The sequence below is a fragment of the Zootermopsis nevadensis genome, unplaced genomic scaffold, assembly GCF_977971745.1.
Source record: "Zootermopsis nevadensis isolate Lab colony 2312 unplaced genomic scaffold, Znev_1.0 Znev_ptg000045l, whole genome shotgun sequence".
Taxonomy (NCBI): domain Eukaryota; kingdom Metazoa; phylum Arthropoda; class Insecta; order Blattodea; family Termopsidae; genus Zootermopsis; species Zootermopsis nevadensis.
Window position 1 is genome coordinate 3,348,311 of NW_028259177.1, and position 19,888 is coordinate 3,368,198.

The following is a 19,888-nucleotide window of genomic DNA, read 5'->3' on the forward strand; positions in this document are numbered from 1 at the left end:
CACTCGACTCAGCACTGACAATAATTTATGTGCATGTTTTCAAAATGCGCTACACAAAAGTTTAAAAAAAACGCGGGGGAGGGAGAAATGCACATAAGTTTGAAAATACGCGTGAACGCAGAGTAATGAAAAGGCCACAACATTTTGCGGTCTAGTTTGAAGCATCCCACACACTTTGTGCGCTGTCCTGCGTGCATTTAACACTGCAACAGAATCCATTAGAATCGCTTTTGAAGCTATTACAATAATCCGACTATAGTGGGAGTAACATCGATCAGTTGCATACATAAATACACACACTCGTCATTCCTGTCAGAGTCGGTAAATGGAAATGTGCTGATATACGAAATATTTCTCTTAACACCTACTTTAACTTAAAATCGTTATACTACATTTGTTAACAATTTAAAGCCTGGTGGTAATTATATGTCCAACCTGCTTCAACAGTTAATAACTGCTCGTATTGTATTTATGTGTTTCGTATGATTCTCAATGTGCACAGCAATTATTTACTTATAAAGGTAATAAGTTGATGTTTGTAAAAGTGAACAGTTGTGATTTCTTCGCGATATGACATGGTATTCAGACATGGTTCGGTTTCAAAGGGCCAATCGAACTGTGAAATCAGTGGAAACAGCCTATTGCTGATGCCAGAAGATAGTTTGTGTGTTCATTATGAACACTTCGCTTGTTTCAAAAATAAGTGACTGTTCAAAAATTTGTAAATTATGGTAATGAAACAAAATCTCTCCTACATCCATAGCTCCAATAACTAACTAACTAACCAGGCTTCATCATCGAATTAGCCAAAGCCCTCCACCGGACCCTGTCCTGGGCTCCATGGTCCTGCCAAAGAGTCCGTCCTGGTCCGAGGCTTTTGGTTGTTATGTTTTTCGTAACAATGTTGGTTTTTTTGCAGTGAAAGGTTATTAGCCTCACGCCCAACCCCCAAGCTGGAGGACCACCCCTCGCTGGCTGTCCGCGATAACCTCCATAACTGGAGGCCGTTCCTCCGTCCGCAACTTGAGGACGCGCCTAAAAGTATGCCGACGTTTCGAAGGCTCTTGCTGCTACTATGATGATGGAGACAGCAAGGGCCTCTGAAACGTCAGTAAACTATCAGACTACACGGCGCAACATTCCAGAGTACAGTCATGTTCATGACCGCCGTCGTGAGAACCTGATAACTCACCAAGTTGAAGAATGACTGGATTTAGAAATACCATACAGAGCAAACAATTTGGGGGGGGGGTTAATATTGCATTTGTATACGATTTGAGTAATGATATGGTAATGTAAACAATCATTAAATAAGAATTGTAGCTTCATATAACGAGTTATTTTTGTTTGTAAGACTAGACCCCGGCTACAGATTGCATAAATATGAACACAATTACAAATGATAAGCAGGGACTGGTACAAATTAAAGATTGATGCCGATCCAGGCATGTAAGGTGACTGAGAAAAACCATAATGAATATCCAGTTACATATACAGCCGATATTTTCAAAGGATACCTCAGAACGTGATCTATGTCGCTAGATAAAACCTACTCATTATAACATTAATAGACTTGATACATTATTAATTATTAATTAATTAATAAATTAATAGACTTCTACAGATTTTTCTGTACTTTCGATAAATTAGCAGAAGTTCGGGGAATAAAATGCCTGCTGATTTATCTAAACCGTGTGATCATTAATCATGAATGTCGAGAAGAGGCCGTCCACACTAAATTAAAGATGTAGATCACTGATTTAGTAGCATAAAAATCGCATCATTTTAGATAGCATTTCCGCGACTAAATCGACTAATTCAAGCGTACAGTTCATTTTGCACGTCGAAGGAAAAATAGTCTTTTAAAAATACTTTTATCTACACTGAGAAAAGAAAAAAGGCATTTGGTCGCAATATTTCACTGGTAATCCAAAGGCAACAAAGCGTTTAAACAATGTTTAAGTCATTCGAATTTATTTTTTTATCGGTAATCGATTCTACTTAAACACTATTTCCGAACACCAACTCGCTGTCGTCTACATTATTAAAGAAGATTTCATGGATATATTCTAGGGGCGTTTTCACATTTTTCATCTGCATAACTTCCATTTACATGGGCGAAGGGCGATAGATGGTTTATAAAGCCACCCCCCCCCCCCGTCTTCAGCAGCTTAAAAAAAACTGTCATCAAATGTAATTCAGTGCAAACGTTATCAGACATCAACGAAGTAAATCGGACAAGTGGCTTCAACGCAGAAAATTTGTGGTTTTCAGGCGTTTTCATAACAAAGTAGAAAGATTTGATCTTCTAATCCAAAAATATTTCATAATTCCTTTATATTATAGACCTGCATAAGCATCAACATGTCAATTCCCTACAAGAAATTGGGACAATTTAGATGTGGACACGTATTTCAGGAAGCCGGAGATACTACTGGAATATTTCCGACTTATAGTAATGTAACGTAAAGGGGTAAGCAATTACCATCTCTTTATGATGATGTTCTGGGTTTTGGCGCCGTGTAGACTCGTCGGTAGATGCCAACGTTTCGGTTGAGCGTACTGTTTCCATTTTCAGGGCTAAAGATGATTACAGTGTGTTTCTACACGGCCCCTAAATCCAGAAGATTTTACCATGATTCTCACCGCCGTGAGAACATAAAATCTCACACAATGAGTGTATTTTCGTTGTGTCATATATCGAAATACATTAAATATTTACTTCATCTAAATCAAAGATACTTGTAAAAAAAGTAAGTGGCCTACTGGCTCTGGAAAACAGAAGCAGTAATTCGTCTCACCCTGAGTACGATTCAATCTCTTTCACGGAATTCAAAGCACGGACATTTTGTGCCTTGAAGCCCCGCCACGAAGTTTAAATAAACGATCGGCTGAGTACATACATAATACAGGTATTATTTTACGGAATTTTCTAACGCTGTAAAATTCGTCTACCTCTAAAATATATTAATTTATTCTTTTTTTATGAGTTATTTACATATAGTTGGTAGACTGAGCACAAACTGGGGAGATCTGTCCGTCAGAATGTTTAATCTCTGAGAAAAAAAGATGGATTCTGTTGTAATTCAAGATCGCGGGCTTATTTTTTATTCCCAAAATTTAATACAATTTCTGAAAATAAATATCTTACGTTACAACAAAATGACATTTATATTAGTGATACACATAACTTTGAAGCAGGTTAGATACGTAAGCCTTTAACAAAATATATTATTATTATTTAGTGTTCTGTCTGACGACAGGTCCATTATTCTGCCCAAAAAGAGTTCGCCAGTTTTCCCTCCGTCTTCAGGTTCGGAGATAGGGATTAGCTCTATCTAGTGGGCCCAACTGTGTAGGAACCTGAAGACGGCGATAGAGTCCCATCTCCGAAACGTCGTTTTACGTTTTTACGTTTTATATTTACTAGACGATGGATAATATCCAAGTAAATTTTTATTCAATTGACTCTTCACCATCGTCAAGAACTTTTAGATTTGATATACTCAGTACATGACCATCGTCTATCCAGTCAACTGCGTGAAATACAAGTCGGAAAACGTGGTCCTGAAACAGCTACTGTAATTTTACATTATAATTTAAATTATACGTAAAACCATTTTAATTCTAAGAATAAGAAGGGTGTGTCTTCATTAACTGTTAGAAATGCAGTGATAACTTATTGTATTATCTACTTTAACTCTCAATTTTGCCAGCAGAGTGCATTAAGACGTTTTGTACGGTTATCAGAACTGGCAATGACCATTATTTTGAACAGCAAAACAGAAACTTGAATTTTAAATTTTAGAACCCCTTTGAGGTAAAAACTGAATTTTTAAGTATCATTTGCCGCACACGACATTCGCGTTTAAAAGAGCTAAACCTATTAAGAATCAACGTGGGTTTGTACATTTTCCTGGGCTGTTCTCGGAAAACGAATTATCTGGGCAATGCTGTACTCCTACCAGTCTCTCTCTCGACCTACAGAAGTTTAGAAATTCCTCCTGGGCTCTTAAGGAAAGTTGATCTTGTTTTAAAATTAAATTTCTCGTGCTAAGGCTGACGGTAGGGTGTATCAGTCAAAACAAGACGACGACGATGGAACTGGGAGGTCGGCTGTGCGTTTGTCGACATGCAGTTCAAAAACTAGTTAAGTTTTCTGGACTGGACGTGACTTCTAACTTTTGAAAGACTTTTCTACAACGTACCAGGCAACTCTTATTTTCCTTTGGCTTCGGGCGACACTGCGTGACATATGTGGCGACAATTTTGTAAAAAAAATCTGCTCAAAGCGTCAGGAAACTTACTGATTTCGGCTACTAAGAGAAAGATTTATTTTCGATACTAGACCCAAATTCAATACACGGACATGTCTACAGTAAACTATACGTTCATTTTAAATGTAGTTCTAACGTAAGTATAACGAATATCATTCTGAACCGACAGAAAATGCTAAAGAGTTTCTATGTCAATGAACATGACAAACATAAAAGCTTGCTAACTATTTGAATACATTACGAAAGATACTACAGGGAGAAGATTTTAAAAATTAAAGATAGAAGCCGAAGCTAATCCTAAAATCCTTACTTCAAAGAAAACACAATCCATAACCAATGCAAAGATCAACTGGTTAAGGAAACAATCCCCGTTTACTCTGAGAATTGTATGAAATGGATAAGTACAATCTATGGGCAAGCAGAATTGATTATTAAAGCAGATTGTAGATGTAATAACCACAAAACTTGAAAGGATTATAGCAAGTTGTTTCAACGTAGCGGTAATTTCACAATGCTGACAGAGTCTTAACACCATACAGATATGCAACGTGTGAAAGTAACATTTAAAATGAGAAATTATCTTTGTGTTTTTATACATAATTGCACTAATGTGCAAGGTCTTTCCAGAAGTACACTGCAGGTACAATAGTACAACAGAACATATTAAGCTAAGTACCTACCAGTTAAGTACTTTTGGTTACTTTAAGCGTCGGTATAAAACGGCTATGAACGTGTAAGAATAAAAAATACACAAATTAACTTATTTCTGACCTATGGTTGTGGTTTTAGCTTAAAAAGATGTTCTGTCATTCTTTAAATGTGCCTTCTCACTTTGAAATACATTGCATTATATTACATTATCGAGAGTAACGTGTTTGGGCATTTTGCATGCTCTAGATTTGTTTTATATAATTCTTAAAATATTTAAAATGTAAAAGTCCATGTAAATGTAAATTATACGTTATGCTAGGAAATTTCATGTAAAATCAAGGATCTCATGATAGAATAAGAAGTGGTGGAGGGAACCTCCATTCCCCCCACACGCCTAAACGTGGCAGCTTTATCTTAATCCAAGAATCAGCACGCATGTAGATGTCTCTGCGGAACGCACTTTTAATTTAGAGATTAAAAGAAAGTGAGTGGGTCAACTTCTCTGTGTCTCCGAGCAACGATCCCCGGTACCCCTAGGATGAAAGTTGGGTGGAGCCCACAGTCTGTCTGTACGCTGTGGGAAAGAGAGGAATCGAACCATGGTCAATCAGCTCTCAACTTAGTCTCTGTGCTGACTGATCGTCCACAATCGTTCTAGTAGTAAGCCCATGAGATTAAGCGATACACGTGAATATGAAATTTTACAATGTGAAATCATCACAAAAGAGAATTCGTGTCTGCCTGTCCGTCCTCATGTTTTGTCTCCAGAGTTACCAGATACGTTTCGATAAATCTGACATTATAAATTTATTCTGAATATTAAATGATGAATTATTTTGTGGTTCGTGACTGTTCAACGTGATACCTACTTCTGTCATACATTAAGTTCAAATCGAACTTCATATTTCCTTATCCATGCTATCGAAACCAGTAGCGGACAAATGAAAGGAGCGCAGAGTATTATAAAGCGTTTACATAATTATAAAGACGAGAATTACAAATAAAACTCAGACTGTAATTATTTTCTCCTTTCCCAGCCCGTTTCAATAACTGTGACCACTTCTGCGTTTGTTGAGGTCGTAAAGTGGGGCAGTGGGAGGGGGAGGAGGGAGGAGGCTGACTTTATGACAACAATTTCCGCGTCACTTTGAATTGTCTGCTACTCCAATGTCACCTTTGCAACATTTCAAAGAACAGACGAAAATAAAGTGAAAAATAAACCAGAAACGTAAAGCAAATTACGTTGCTGGTCTGATCTACTTATTTATTATTTATTTATAGTTTAATTAACGACAGGTTTTCAGTAGCTCAGACTATACAGCGTCGAATAAAAGGACGATAGCAAATAATGAATTGAAAGGGATGTGGAAGGAAGTGGTCGTGGCCTTACTTTAGGTACTATCACGGCATTTGCCTGGAGGAACTGAGGAAAACCACGAAAACTCGGTTAATGCTGATCTATTTAGAAACTCCGGTGTAAATTTTCCTTAATAGTCTGCATTTTATTTGGTTATTTTACGTTAAAACTGCAACGAGCAGATTTCATTTTATGATACCGACTTAATCCGGTCGTGAATTTGCGCCGATGTAATTTAAAGTCCCATATAACAAGGATTAACAATTAAGAGTAGAGAGCCCTCTTATTTGCTAGTCATTTTACAAATGGTCGTTAAGCTGAACGTTACTGTCAACTTAGTTAACATAACAGCATCCGTATATTTATGCAAAGAATCCAAGTATTCAGCAGAACTTACAGTACGCGACTGTAATCTTGAGACTTGCAATGAATGCTGGAAGTCTGACGCCGTCTGTCCTCCTTCAACCCGCAAGTCTCAAGATTACAGTCGCGGACTATATCTACCTTTATTTTGATGCACTATAAAATAAATCTGCATTTGAAATTGTTCCATGCATACTTTTTTTCGGACTGATGAGATAAAAACACATCGGCCACTTCAAATCCTGTTGCAGAACGCACACGACGTAATATTACGCAATGCTTACTGACATCCATTCCAAGGTCACAGTATAACTCGCCCGATCAGCTAGCGCCAGTGGCGAACTTCGGAAACTACGCCTTCTTGACTGCTGACGTAAATCATGCAACCCCTCCCCTCGCCTCCCCACCACTAGAGCCGACATAAAATGTAAACATTCACGAGTGCCCCCCCCCCTTTCCAAATAAATCAGAAATCTTTCGTCAGATGGGACAAAATGAAATATATTCAACGTAAGAACAGCTCGTTTTTGCGGGATGTATAATTAAATAATTTTTGTGTCAATAAAAAGTATATATATATATATATATATATATATATATATATATATCTTCCTAGATAAAAATAATAAATTTTCGCTTAAAAGACCGGACCCCAAGCTACAGGTCACAGAGCTACTTAAACCAGAGTAAATTCTCGATTATTCGATCTTCGACGTCAAAGAGAGCCGCTAAATTGTGTTATTTTCACTTCGCAGTGCAGCGTTGATCACGGTAAAGATGTACTCTTTGGAGTACAACGACGTCGAAGTCATCGGGGCAACCGAGCGACAAATGCCTTAGGACTTTGCTCTTAAAGATATCTTTTAGGGCGAATGAGGTACACGTACTGAACATTTTCGTTTAAATACTTTTAGTGCAATGCCAGATTACAGGATTTATAAACATTGCATATTTAAATCCCATTCAACAATCTGCCAAAAATAACTCCCAAGGAACAAATTTCTTTCGTAACGCGACTCACAACTTAACAACGCCCGAACTTTACAAACGTTTAAAAAAAATGTGTTTCTATATTTCACTACAAAATTTCTGTATCCGACATTGTCCACTGAGGTAAAAATTTATATACACGACGTTTCGGGAGTTGACTGTAGTTCCCGTCTTTAGGTGACTGGTTTTCATTAGCGTGATTTCGTATTACTAGTAATAGAACCGTGATCTAACCCAGGACCTCTAGAATATAAAACCACAAGACCACCGGGATAGCACATCATTCAAAACGTGCCGGGTTTGATGTCGGCTGTTGTCAATAATACAAAAAATATGTCAGAATGACAACCAATCATCCGAATATGGGAAGAAAGCTAACTCCGAAACGTCATGCATGTTTTAAACCAGGGAATAGCCAATGTCCAACACGTGTTACTGTAATGAATCAGCCATTGTCAAAAACTTTTAGAGGCTCGCTAATGTATGATGATATGATCCTGGTTTATTTCAGTTTTGATTTACAACTTAATTATCCGGATCTAGCACAAAATTCCAACTCGCCACGTATAAATACAAATGCGTAACAATTATTTATTCCTGTCGCACAGAGAAACCGCATTTACTGGACAATCGAATATAAGGGAGTCCACGGAAAACCAATCTCAGAGCCCCCCCCCCATCTGCCACCGAACGTGACCCCCCCCCCCCCCCCACTGGACACTCGAAGAGAATACTTAAAGGATATTGTGTGCTGGACCACGGAATCACTGAACCTGTCAAAAGTAAGAGCGCACAGACTAGGGCTTTCGTGTTTTGGTAGCAAATCACGTAGGCTGGCAACGCTGAGACTGAATTTTTTGAAGCCACGTGTTTAATTTGTTTCTCATTTCATAATTCAACCCTCGATTAGCAAGCAGTACGTGTAGATGAAAGCAATACTATTTTCTGTTTTGAGTAGGGCAGTTTTATTTTTAAGGCGTGTTTGGCGATTAAAATTATTCATTCTCAGGACTTTTTCCATCGTCTGTTCTTTAAAATAACGACGTTTCGGAGGCTGGTTGTGTCTCCGTCTTCAGGTGAGAGGTACTATGTTGAGTCCCTTAGATAGAGCCAGTCTCTGTCACTGGACAATATAAATCGTGCAATTATTTCAACTTGTCCACCCAAGTACAGGTTCTGTCAGTAGATTATAATACTTAAATGATAAAATAAAAATTGAATGTTTGGCAAAATTGCTATGTATATTATAAAGTTAGCAGAATTATCTTGGTAATGCAAAAGGGAACGTTTTCTATGAGATGGCATAATATTTTGTTCTGTGTAACCTATCGTGGAGAATGTCACAAGTTTCACGTATTATGCGTCAGAAGTAAATTCGTTTCGTTCAATAAAACTTGTGAGTTCGCTGCTACGGCTGTATTTATGGTCAAGGCGACAGCAGAAGGACTGAAGAAAACCACGAAAACCGCAATAAAAAAAAATAGCCTGTGGGTCGACTGCGAACTCTCTTATCTCCGGAGCATGACATTAGTTAAATAAAGTACAGAATGCAGAATAATGTTTAACAACCTCGTGGCTGCTTTTTAAAAACTTTACCAACATCACCCCGAATAGCTCCGAAAGGAGCGCTCTGCTCTAGTTATATAAAAATATACAAAAATAATTTAATAACACTTATACAAACGGTTTTGTTCGTAAGCATGATTTTATATATCAATACATTGCACAGTATGAAAGGTTTTAAGATTAAAAAGACTTGTTTTTTAGCCTGGTACGCCCAGAGTATAATTTATGGCTCTGTTTAATTAAACTGTGTAGGTTTTCATGTGTTGTTTCTACCTACGTGGGTGTTTAGAACGAAAGACTATAAAAATGTCAGATACCATATTATGATTGTACATCAGTTATAAACGCTCGTATTAACATTTTATTTGTTTCAATGTGCCCGCACTGAGCGATAATGCGTCTTGCCGAATTTCACGTGAAAGGTCTCTGGTTCAAAACGCAGCCGAGGACTTGGCATCAAATATTTTCACGATCTTTCGTAATTAAACGTTACAAAAAAAGAGTCTATTAGCTTCGCCATGCCAGACTCTTAGTCAACACATAAAAACTAAATAATTAATCGCATTTACATTGAATCTCGTATGGAAAAGTTCCACTAAAACATATCTAACATAACAGTATCACTTAAAATCGGACAGCGACAAATACTTTGCATAAGAAGCTACGGGCTGAGTGAACAAAACGTCATGAAGGAATCCCCAGCTAAGCAGGAATCCCGATTCGGAAGTCACAGGCAGAATTCGCAAAATAAAATGTCAACATTCTGTAAAATGCGCCAGAATTATGATACGTGTACATTTCGTAACTTGTTATTTTTAATGAATATCCGACTTTACGTTTCGCATTACCTATTCTTTGAATACTTGCAGAAATGTTTCAGTCGGCAAAGTTATCTGCTACCTCTCCTCCCCTTCTGAATCCACGCCCTTCACGTGTACATATTCACCCCTACTACTGTAAAATCACGCGGTATTATATTTCATTCAATCGCTGCAGTATTCAATATCGTCAAGCCACTGGTATTTTACTAATCGCGCAGTTAAATTAACTGACACAATCACACCGAGCAATTAATCAAGCTTGTACGGCATTGTGGGTATTAAATACAGGTTTCGAGATTACTATCTAATCGTCATTATGTACGTGGCCCATTAGTCTACAGGTACAAACGAGAATCAATAATATGCGTTTCGACACCGTCATTTAATAAACATTATTTCGGAAATACTGCAGGTTCCAATCGCTGTTTAACAACGCTCCATGACAACACGCTGCACGTTGTTCAATGACCTGTAAGATTATTATATTTACAAATAAAACCCATAAATTAATATATATGAATATATATATATATATAATGTATTTATCGCAGACGTCTAAATTGTTACAGCTACCAAAAGGCTAGAATCAATATAAATGAATAATTGTACAACAAATTGACCCATCGAAGGAGGGAGGTCCTGGGTGCGAATATCGGCCCAAAGACGGAATATACTGACATGTCTTCATGGTGTTCCTCACTCCGGCCAGGACTTACTTTTATAAAACCCATATGTTCATTACAGTGTTGACCACAGCACGCCACTGGACACCGCCCCTGAACCAAAGAGATCTAGTTCAAATTTGAGTGTGAAGACGACAGTTTTCTGACATTTACCACCATGCAGTCTGGTAGATATTGACCGACGTTTCGGATAAACTCACTGCCTTTATCATTAGTGTTTCATCAACATGATTACAAAGGAAGTATGATTACACGATGCTACATCCCAGAAACTTGTCATTTTTAGATTAATCAAGTCCACAACCATTTTTAAGATCCATTTTAATATTATCCAACGATTAGATCTTCCAAATTACAGATGAATCCAAATGGTATATTCCGTTCAATCAGTTTTATACTGTTTTTTTAACTCTGACTGATCAAAGAAACTTGGTACAGCCCTTTAAAACCTCAGCTTCATTTCCATCCAAAGGGAACATGACTTACTGCCTTCGTAATCCATGTTCTTTTTTATTTCCTTTGTTTATATAAAGCCCTTCTATTATTCAGTGGACTGACTGGGCCTAAAATTCTGTCCTTTGTAACTGTAAATGTAGCCATTAGCGAGTGATAAATATCTGCGTGGGCCTGCAAATGTGAGATCATTATTTGTCAGTTACCACTCCTGTAGCCACTGCACACAGTACATTATCCTCGAAGTCCTCATCGCGCTCTGAACTTAGAATAATACAAATTAATACCGAGCTAACGAATATAATTTTGAAATAAAGTCTTTCGGAAAGACGTGGGATAAAACTCAAAAATACTATAGAGTGACGAAGCGGCTGCCCGCCCTGGTGATGGAGGCAGTAAGCGCCTCCGAAACGTCGGTAAATTTCATTTCAAAAAAGTTCCACTTATCGATGAAGACAATGAAAATCTTCGGCAAAGTTATAAGAGGCACTATGAAAGCAATGAACACAATTTTATTAGTTCTGACTGAACAGAATGTCAACCAAAATTTCGTCAGAAGACATCCATCATACTCGTAACTTCTTCACGTAAATATAACGAGCAAAATATTATATTCTAAAAAAATCCATGTTGTTCCAGGGTTTCCGTGTCAGTATATCTTTTAAATATAACCACGGCATCAGAGTTTCTTGTTAGGTTACATCAAAGAACTACCTTCCTCCCGACCCTTTCCGGCTTCGGCAGCTCAGAGAACTCTCCCAGGTTTTACTTTAACGACGCCGATACCGGCCAGAGAAGGAGCAGTAATGGACGGAGGTTATTTCAAGCTTTAACGAGAATCGAATCATCAGTTTCCCTCTAATACCGAAATATCTGTTCGCCCAAGGAAGAATAAAGACTGTCTTCTTCGGCGTGATGGGAAACTAGACCCTTCCGAAGGTCTTATTTTCTGCAAAAGCGGCTTCCAACACAAGGATGGGATAGAGCACAGTTAAGTAGCAAATTCGGCTTCTTTTACTAGAGCCTTAAACTATAAAGCCAAGGCTTTTACGTCCCCTAATTTGAAGACCGATAAGACAAGGGCAAAGGGGCGTGGAAGCCCCTACTGCTACAATGCCAGATTCATCCATAGGTGGACGGAGCACTGCCTTCTCAAACGAGGTTTTGTACACCGAGTCATGACATAATAACAGTTACATCTGCCATCAAGGAAGACCCACTAAATAAATTCCACATGATATCAAGACTCCATAACTGAGGCAGAAAAGTTATTGTTTACATATATATTTCTAAGTTACACATTCTAATTTTTGTATGTCTCAGTGATATTTTTTAAACTGGAAGACAGTACCTTATAATAATAACAACAGCTGAGTTTACACTAACGCAAAATATGCTTAAGACGAGAAAGGAATTTTAAGGCGCTTTAATACAAGGCATAACTTTTTCTGAACTCCACACCAAAGTCCCTTCTAACCCAATTATATTAATTACCTGAAATATCAAACCCCTACAATCAGAACTGACGCCTTGAAAGACAAGTTATAATTAACTCCAAGGATTATGGCCTCCCTTTGCGCTCTTTCCTGACCACCTGAGCTACACAGGTGATCAATAAGACGTCCGACTTATACAGAACCAGGAGGTTCGTCACCGTATTCACAAGAACCGGCTATCGGTTCCTTTCCACGGCCAGATGAATCCACTCATCAAGAAAACACAATGAACTGTGTATCCACAGCGCAGGACGTCTGAATAACGAAATTAATATTGTCGAACAACTAAAGACTAATTACATTGAAATGACTGTCATGATTTGTACCCTTCAATATATAAGAGGTAAAGTAAAGCTGTAGCACTATACGCCGTGTAGGCGCTTGGAGGGGGAGGCGGTATATCTCCTACTAATTCTTGACGTCGGCACTAGATGGAGGTGAGTGGTCAGCATCACGCCCCGGCCAGGCTTAACCCCCGGGAAAGATTTCGAAAGTGCTAATGATGGCTTCGCTGATAAAATATCAATTTTTCCGTCGGTTACACGTGTTAGTTGTAAGTACAAAATGTCGCTATGTGTCCAATGGATTTTTTACTGAACAATAACACGAACGTTCTGAATTGGACATTCAGAGGTCGAAACTACAAGCAACTCCCATAGACCCCTTGCAGACCGCTGTATCCTTTTATCTAGGGCCGAAAATATTTCTTACTCACGAATGAAATTGTTCTTCAGATATGAGCGTAGTTACTGGGCTACTGTCTGACAGACCGGACTTCAGTTACCGGTAGAGCCAATAAAAAATATATTCTGTAAGAAAGGATAAATGTGGCCTCATGTCTGAAAAGGTAACGTACCAAATTTTCGTGCAAATAGCTTTTTGGAAAAAAAAATCAGTTTACGTCCCCGATGCGAGATCGAAAAGAAAAGAGTTATGTATTCACGGAGATGACATAAGCTGGCGGACGGACGGACATGACATCCAAATGAGTTTATTTTATACACCTAGTGCAAAGAATGAACACAAATCACTTAAAAAGTCAATGTTATCAAATTTTCAGTCCGATGTCTCACAGAATGCTATAGATTCATTTAGGTTGAATTTAATTCAAGGTTCCGAATATGTGAACTTTTACGATATCACGAATACAAAAAAGTATTTTGCAAGGATTTCTTTATAAACCAGAGGATGCAGGCAAGGGCTAACCTACAAATCTTTTCCGCAACAGAACAAATAGGCATATTTCAGAATATGAATTCGGCGAACAACCGAATATACGGCAAGTACGAGGCACACCAATCCTCAGAGGAAATAAATATCTTAGCCTGTCACGTGCACTGCCACAAACCAATTTTAGAACAAATCATAAACACTCGATCACCAATTTGTTATACTCTCAAGTCGTAGTTTCAAGCAACGCTTCCAAGTTTCAACCGTGTAATAAACGATTTTAAAAGGTTGTCAAATCACGAGGTCATGAAGACTTCTGAAAGAGTGAAGCATTCTTAACCTGGGCAGCGGATTGAGGTCACCGTGGTGAGTGATTAGGTTCACGCCACAACCCCTTAATCCCAGCGAAATAGCTCGCGGTGCCCTCAAATTGAACTGGAGGCTTCATGGGGAAAGAGAGGTGTCGATGCGCTGACAGAGAGAAATAACCCTGCTACAGCTGGAAATCGAACCTTCGTCGTCTAACCAGTGGCTTAGCCACTACGATACTGGGGATACCGGGAACGACCCGTTCTTTCAAGTGCCTGAGCACTGCGGGTCCCAACTCGATCTATAGACAATCGGTAGGACTCCTTGGACGAGGGATCGGCCCGTCGCAAGGCCTCTACCTGTACACAGGACAACGCGGACAAACATCCATGGCTTGAGTGGGATTCGAACCCACGGTCCCAGCGACCAAGCGACACAAGGCCCGCGCGGAATGTATAAAACGGTTCAAAACTGTCAATGTCTTTAAAAAAATGTCTGACATCGTTTTTGTAAAGTGCGCATGCTCGCTGAAGACAGGTTGTATTTATGTGGTTTCGATTCGCATCAGTGTTAAAATTTCAGTCGCTAACAAGGCTACACACGAGAAATGCTACTGACGTGTAAACAGCGGACGGACAATATAAACCAGACGACATCCAGCATATCACAACGAGCGTCAAATGTGCAATTTCCATTTGACAGGTTATTTTCCCGTCGAATCAAGTGACGAAGATTTACGTGGTCATCCGATAACAAACATGAGAATCACGAAGCCTATTTATAAATCAGTAGATGTGGATAACCTACCCTAGGATTCGAACCGCTGACTTCCAGACTTAACAGTGGATCTGATGCAATCGCGAACAAGAAGACCAGAAGCGAATATTTTTTAAAACAGCGTAACAAAGACATCGTTTGTTACAAAGAGAACGGGAGGAGGGAGAACACGTGACATCGTGTGGGGTGATGATTTATGGATACGTTAGAAGATGCAATGAAATTGCATTGGGTCCCCGAATGTAAACTTGGCAGACTTCAGCTGCCATTCAAACAACATTTTTTATGTTTGCAAATATTTCATATATATATATGTGGATTTTAAATGTTGTGATGAGAAACTTATCATACAGACGCAGAGTAAGTTTATTCGCTTCAATAACTAAACAAATGTATCTTGTGACGTAATTACCATTCCTGCGAAATAATCCCACTTATATCATTAACAATAATTGTTTTAATCACGAAACCCGTAAACCTCATCAGGCACAGAACATCATATACTCAAAATTACAAAAGATTTGCTTCATATTAGGGACGAGCCGAGTTTGTCGTGATTTTCCTCAGTCTTAACTGACGAATTATGTCAAAGTACCGTAAATATGCGACGACCAATTCCTTCTACATATTTCCAGTTTTTATTAATTAACAATTCTATCATTACAAGTCTGAGCAGGATTTGAAGACAGGTAAAATGCAAGTTTGTCAGATACGGGGTCAAGGCAGCGAGAATCGGTCTATATTGTCCAACGCAAGGCAAAGTTAAACATCCCACGTTGCCTGACTTTGTGAGTTTTCAGTTGTCCATTAATTACTGTGACTTGCAGAATTGACAAACCGACGTTTCAGATGTATTTGCTTATTCATAATTTTGAAAACCTCGGAACTTAGGTTTGATAGGTAGTACACCTGTCGAGTGTGTGTGTGTGACGGGTGGAGGGGATGTTTCTTTTTTTTTTGGGGGGGGGGTGTTAAGACGCGTCAGATTCTAAGTCGGTATCCCAACTGGGTACATCCCGAATAGAAATCAAGTCACAGTCTACCAGTGATAAAATGTGTGCATCTTATTTTATGTTATTTCTTATCAGGAGTGCTAACCACTCGACCACGACGTCCGGTGAGCAGCGTATCTGCGTAAACGTACCAGAGAACCAATCAGGTTACGAACAGCGGACTTGCTGAAAACGAACCAGTTCTGCATCTACAAAATTACAGGGCAGTATGATATATTGCGATATGCAGGAGACAAATGTATTTTAAAAATAAAAACATTAATCCCTCTCTGGTTCTGAGTCCTGCAGTTCCGAGGGGCTGGGGGCAATTTATCGTCTTCAACGGCGTCAGGAATTTGCATCAAAATGAGTCCGCACTGAAGACAGTAAATGTTACTGACGGGAAGTAATTTACAACTGGGGTTACCCGGGACGAGAAAAGTCTCTTGTAAATAACGTACGGTCGCGAACTTGCAATGTTTTAAAATGAAATATCAGCCTATGGATCAACACGATGAATTGCATCCACCCACAGAACCGACAGAGCTTCCGAAACTTATTTCTCTTTGCGTTACGGGTCATAGAAAGGAGAAGGGCCTAGAATCAGACTCACTTTATCGACCAACTGTCAAAATTTGAAAACAACGTTCACTTTCTTGGCTGGAAGCCATTTACTTCATTTGTCGCTGGCCTAATTAATGTCTGCTATAAATATCAGTTGACTTAAGTTACAAATTCAATTATTCATTTTTGTGACAGGACGGAAAAATTATTGTTCGTGTGCCTTTAAACTTCTCTTATAGTTACCATTACAACGCTATACACATTAATAAATATATGAAAAGTTGTGAAAGTTCTTAACCAATTCAGACAGAAAGAAGGAATGAGTTATTAAAACTGCGAATTGCTTACTATGCATTGCTAATTTTGTTACGATTAATAATAATTCAATTATTTATTAGTGTGCTGCTTCAATAGTCAATAGGTCAATTACAGATACAACACAATAATAAATATAGTAAAATAACAACAAACAGATTATCAACAAATTACATAACTGCAGAGGACCTTAATACACAAAGGCAACTTGCTCTGAATACATAATTCGGTTTATAATAATAATAATTGAATTAAATTAGGTCCATTACATTAAATTCCGAAAAAAATATTCAAAACACACAAGGTACTAGATCAGAGAATTTATATTGTTAGAATGATGACACACAGCTATTCAAATGTGAGTAGAGAATAAGATAGGAATTTATAATGAATGTAATTAATATCTAATATATGGATAGTAACACAGTTATTGCGCAGGCAGGCACCGTTCAAACATTAGAGAAAGGCCAGTATATTTTGTCAAACATGATGACTCTTGAATATAACTGTTTTCAGGAATGTTACGCAGTGCAGCCTAAATGAATTTTCATCTGATTAAATAACTAACTAACAAGATGGCTTATGGAACCCGAAGGTTCATCACCGACTTAACCAAAGCCCTGTCCTGGGCCAACAAAATCCAGTCTCCTTCAACTCCTATCTCCCATAGATCCCGCCTGAGATTATCCTCCCATCTACGTCTAGGTCTCCCCTGAGGTCTCTTCCCCTCAGGCTTCCCAAATAGTGGCCCCAACCAACCAGATGGCTTACACAGCCCGAAGGTTCATCACCGAATTAACCAAAGCCCTGTACTGGGCCAACAAAATCCAGTCTCCTTCAACTCCTATCTCCCATAGATCCCGTCTGACATTATCCTCCCATCTATGTCTAGGTCTCCCCAGCGGTCTCTTCCCCTCAGGCTTCCCGGTGCACACCTCTTGTCCCATCCATGCGCGCTACATGCCCAGCCCATCTTATTCTTCTCGACTTAATCACCCTGACAATATTGGTTTTCATTTGATTACAGTGAACAAATTGACAACACAGACTTGTACCACCTCAGATTTTATCACCTAATTAACATATTCCCTTGGTATTTGGGAGGTCCTGTGTTTGAATATCGCCACGCAGACAGACAGACGTACACGCGTGATTTGTGATACACCCATTCCCACCAGCAGTGGCTTTTTCCTTTAGAATGCAAACAAAGGACCAGGCTGTAATACACCTGTCCCCATCTGCAATTTGCATTAAAATCTTCTTCATTCTTTATGACAGGCTCATCAAGAAGTCTCTCTTCAATCTGAATTATTCATTAAAATTCTACCAGAACTAAAGAAGTGATGGCCGAGTGTCACAAACGGTCCCATTAATTTTACACTCTTAAGTTTCTTCGTAATTGGTGGCGAAACCTTGCAGAATAAATTCACACATTTTAACAAACACAAACCTGGGATTCTTTTTACATATTTCTTTTGTAAGAGAGACAATTTGTCACCCTTACATTTCCGGCGACCGTTTCTCATCTGTTTCTGGCAGCTCAATTATCTGGACAGACAAAATGACGTTCATCAGAATATGAAAAATTATTTTTACTACTGTCCGCCTAAATTTACGCCTACATAGGATACTGGTTTGGTGGACCGCCCACTGGGGGTCATATGGCCTAACGGAGCTTCAAAAACCCAACGTCATTACCAAGAGAATGCTGAAATAGTTCATTAATTTGCAGCAAGCCACAAACCAGTTAATGTGGAATGTGTGAACATCACTCACACTTCGTATACGCCATAAAACCAATCCACTCTCAATGCAAATTACACATAATCGCGGTATGAATGCTATAAATCGTAAGTTAAAATGGAATTCTAAGCCCCGGGATTTTGTACAGGTAATAAAATTTAAAGCTCATGGGGAGATGATACACTTGGAAACACTGTCTGGGAAACCAAAATAGCTGAGGCCACTCAGAATACCTAGGCATAACGAATGTTACAACTCCTTGGACTGGGACAAATTATTTGGTACGGAAAAAGACGAGATTTGGAACCTGCGGTAATCAGGCGTCTGTAATCAGATGAGTTGATAAAAATGAGCCTTAAAGCAACAGAATACGGCATATGTAAGTGTGAATAGGATTGAACTGGCAAAGACCCAGAGCAAACTTAACACAATTTACAGTTTTAACGTTGAATAACGTTTATAAAATCACGGTACACTCGACGGAAACTGTAAGATGTAAGGTAACGCTGGTGTGTAACTCCTTCAAACGTCAAGAACTCGAGACCTATGTAAGATAGAGAATATAAACCTATATTTAAATTAAGGGCTTTTTCTACATGATGTTTACTTTATTTAATAATTCATATTTTACACACTGTTGAAATAATTACCCAAAACACGTAATAACTATACCCTCGTTCGAACTTCAATCTCTTGCCACCTCTGAAGCGTAAGAGTTGGATCGGGCATATTGCGAGTGAAATACGTAAATAAACACGAGCTTTTCAAATTTGCAAACAGATTTCAGCTAACTCTCACGGTTTAGGAGTTTTGACCCATTTATTTGTTAACAAAGAACGGTTCTAGAGTCAGTGTGTTGAGTACATGACGCAACACGTAGATAAGCTGTCGGCAGATGACGTCACGTATAGATAAGACGTAAAGGTACACATTAATGTGTAAATAAAATGTTATTTCAGTACAAATATACTTCTACAGTTAAACGTTATTCAACGTTACCTAGGGAACCGTAGTTCCACTGTCAATTTTTTAATTTTCTCGTAAATGAAATGTTTATTTGTTCTGTTATCTGCACTGATTTCATTGTAGTTACCATTTCAATCTTTAATTTCCTCCTTGAAGACAAAGGAAAAGGGTCCCGATTCCCGGCAGGGTAAAACGCTTTCTCGGTCACAAGGTGAAGACCTATCTGGGATCTATCTGCCCCAACCAATTCGAACTAAGGTCTTCTCCTCAGGGATAAGGCGGTCGAGACGTCCAGCTAACCACTCACCTCCATCTCATCTAGACGTGTACAACTCCATTTAATCAGTAAAATCCCAAATGTGTTCGATTCAAAATGTATTAATATTATTACAATG

General features: G+C 38.7%; 2 long non-coding RNA genes across 6 annotated transcripts in view; one reads left to right on the forward strand and one right to left on the reverse strand.

The window, feature by feature from the left end:
* LOC147871654 (uncharacterized) overlaps positions 1–16,194 on the forward strand; it is a 309,056-nt gene extending 292,862 nt beyond the window's left edge. The window contains exon 4 of the long non-coding RNA XR_015538501.1: positions 16,002–16,194. This is a non-coding gene — a long non-coding RNA (uncharacterized LOC147871654). The remainder of the gene's footprint in view (positions 1–16,001) is intronic.
* Positions 1–19,888, reverse strand: part of LOC147871656 (uncharacterized) — a 162,251-nt gene that overhangs the window by 16,812 nt on the left and 125,551 nt on the right. The window lies entirely within an intron of this gene.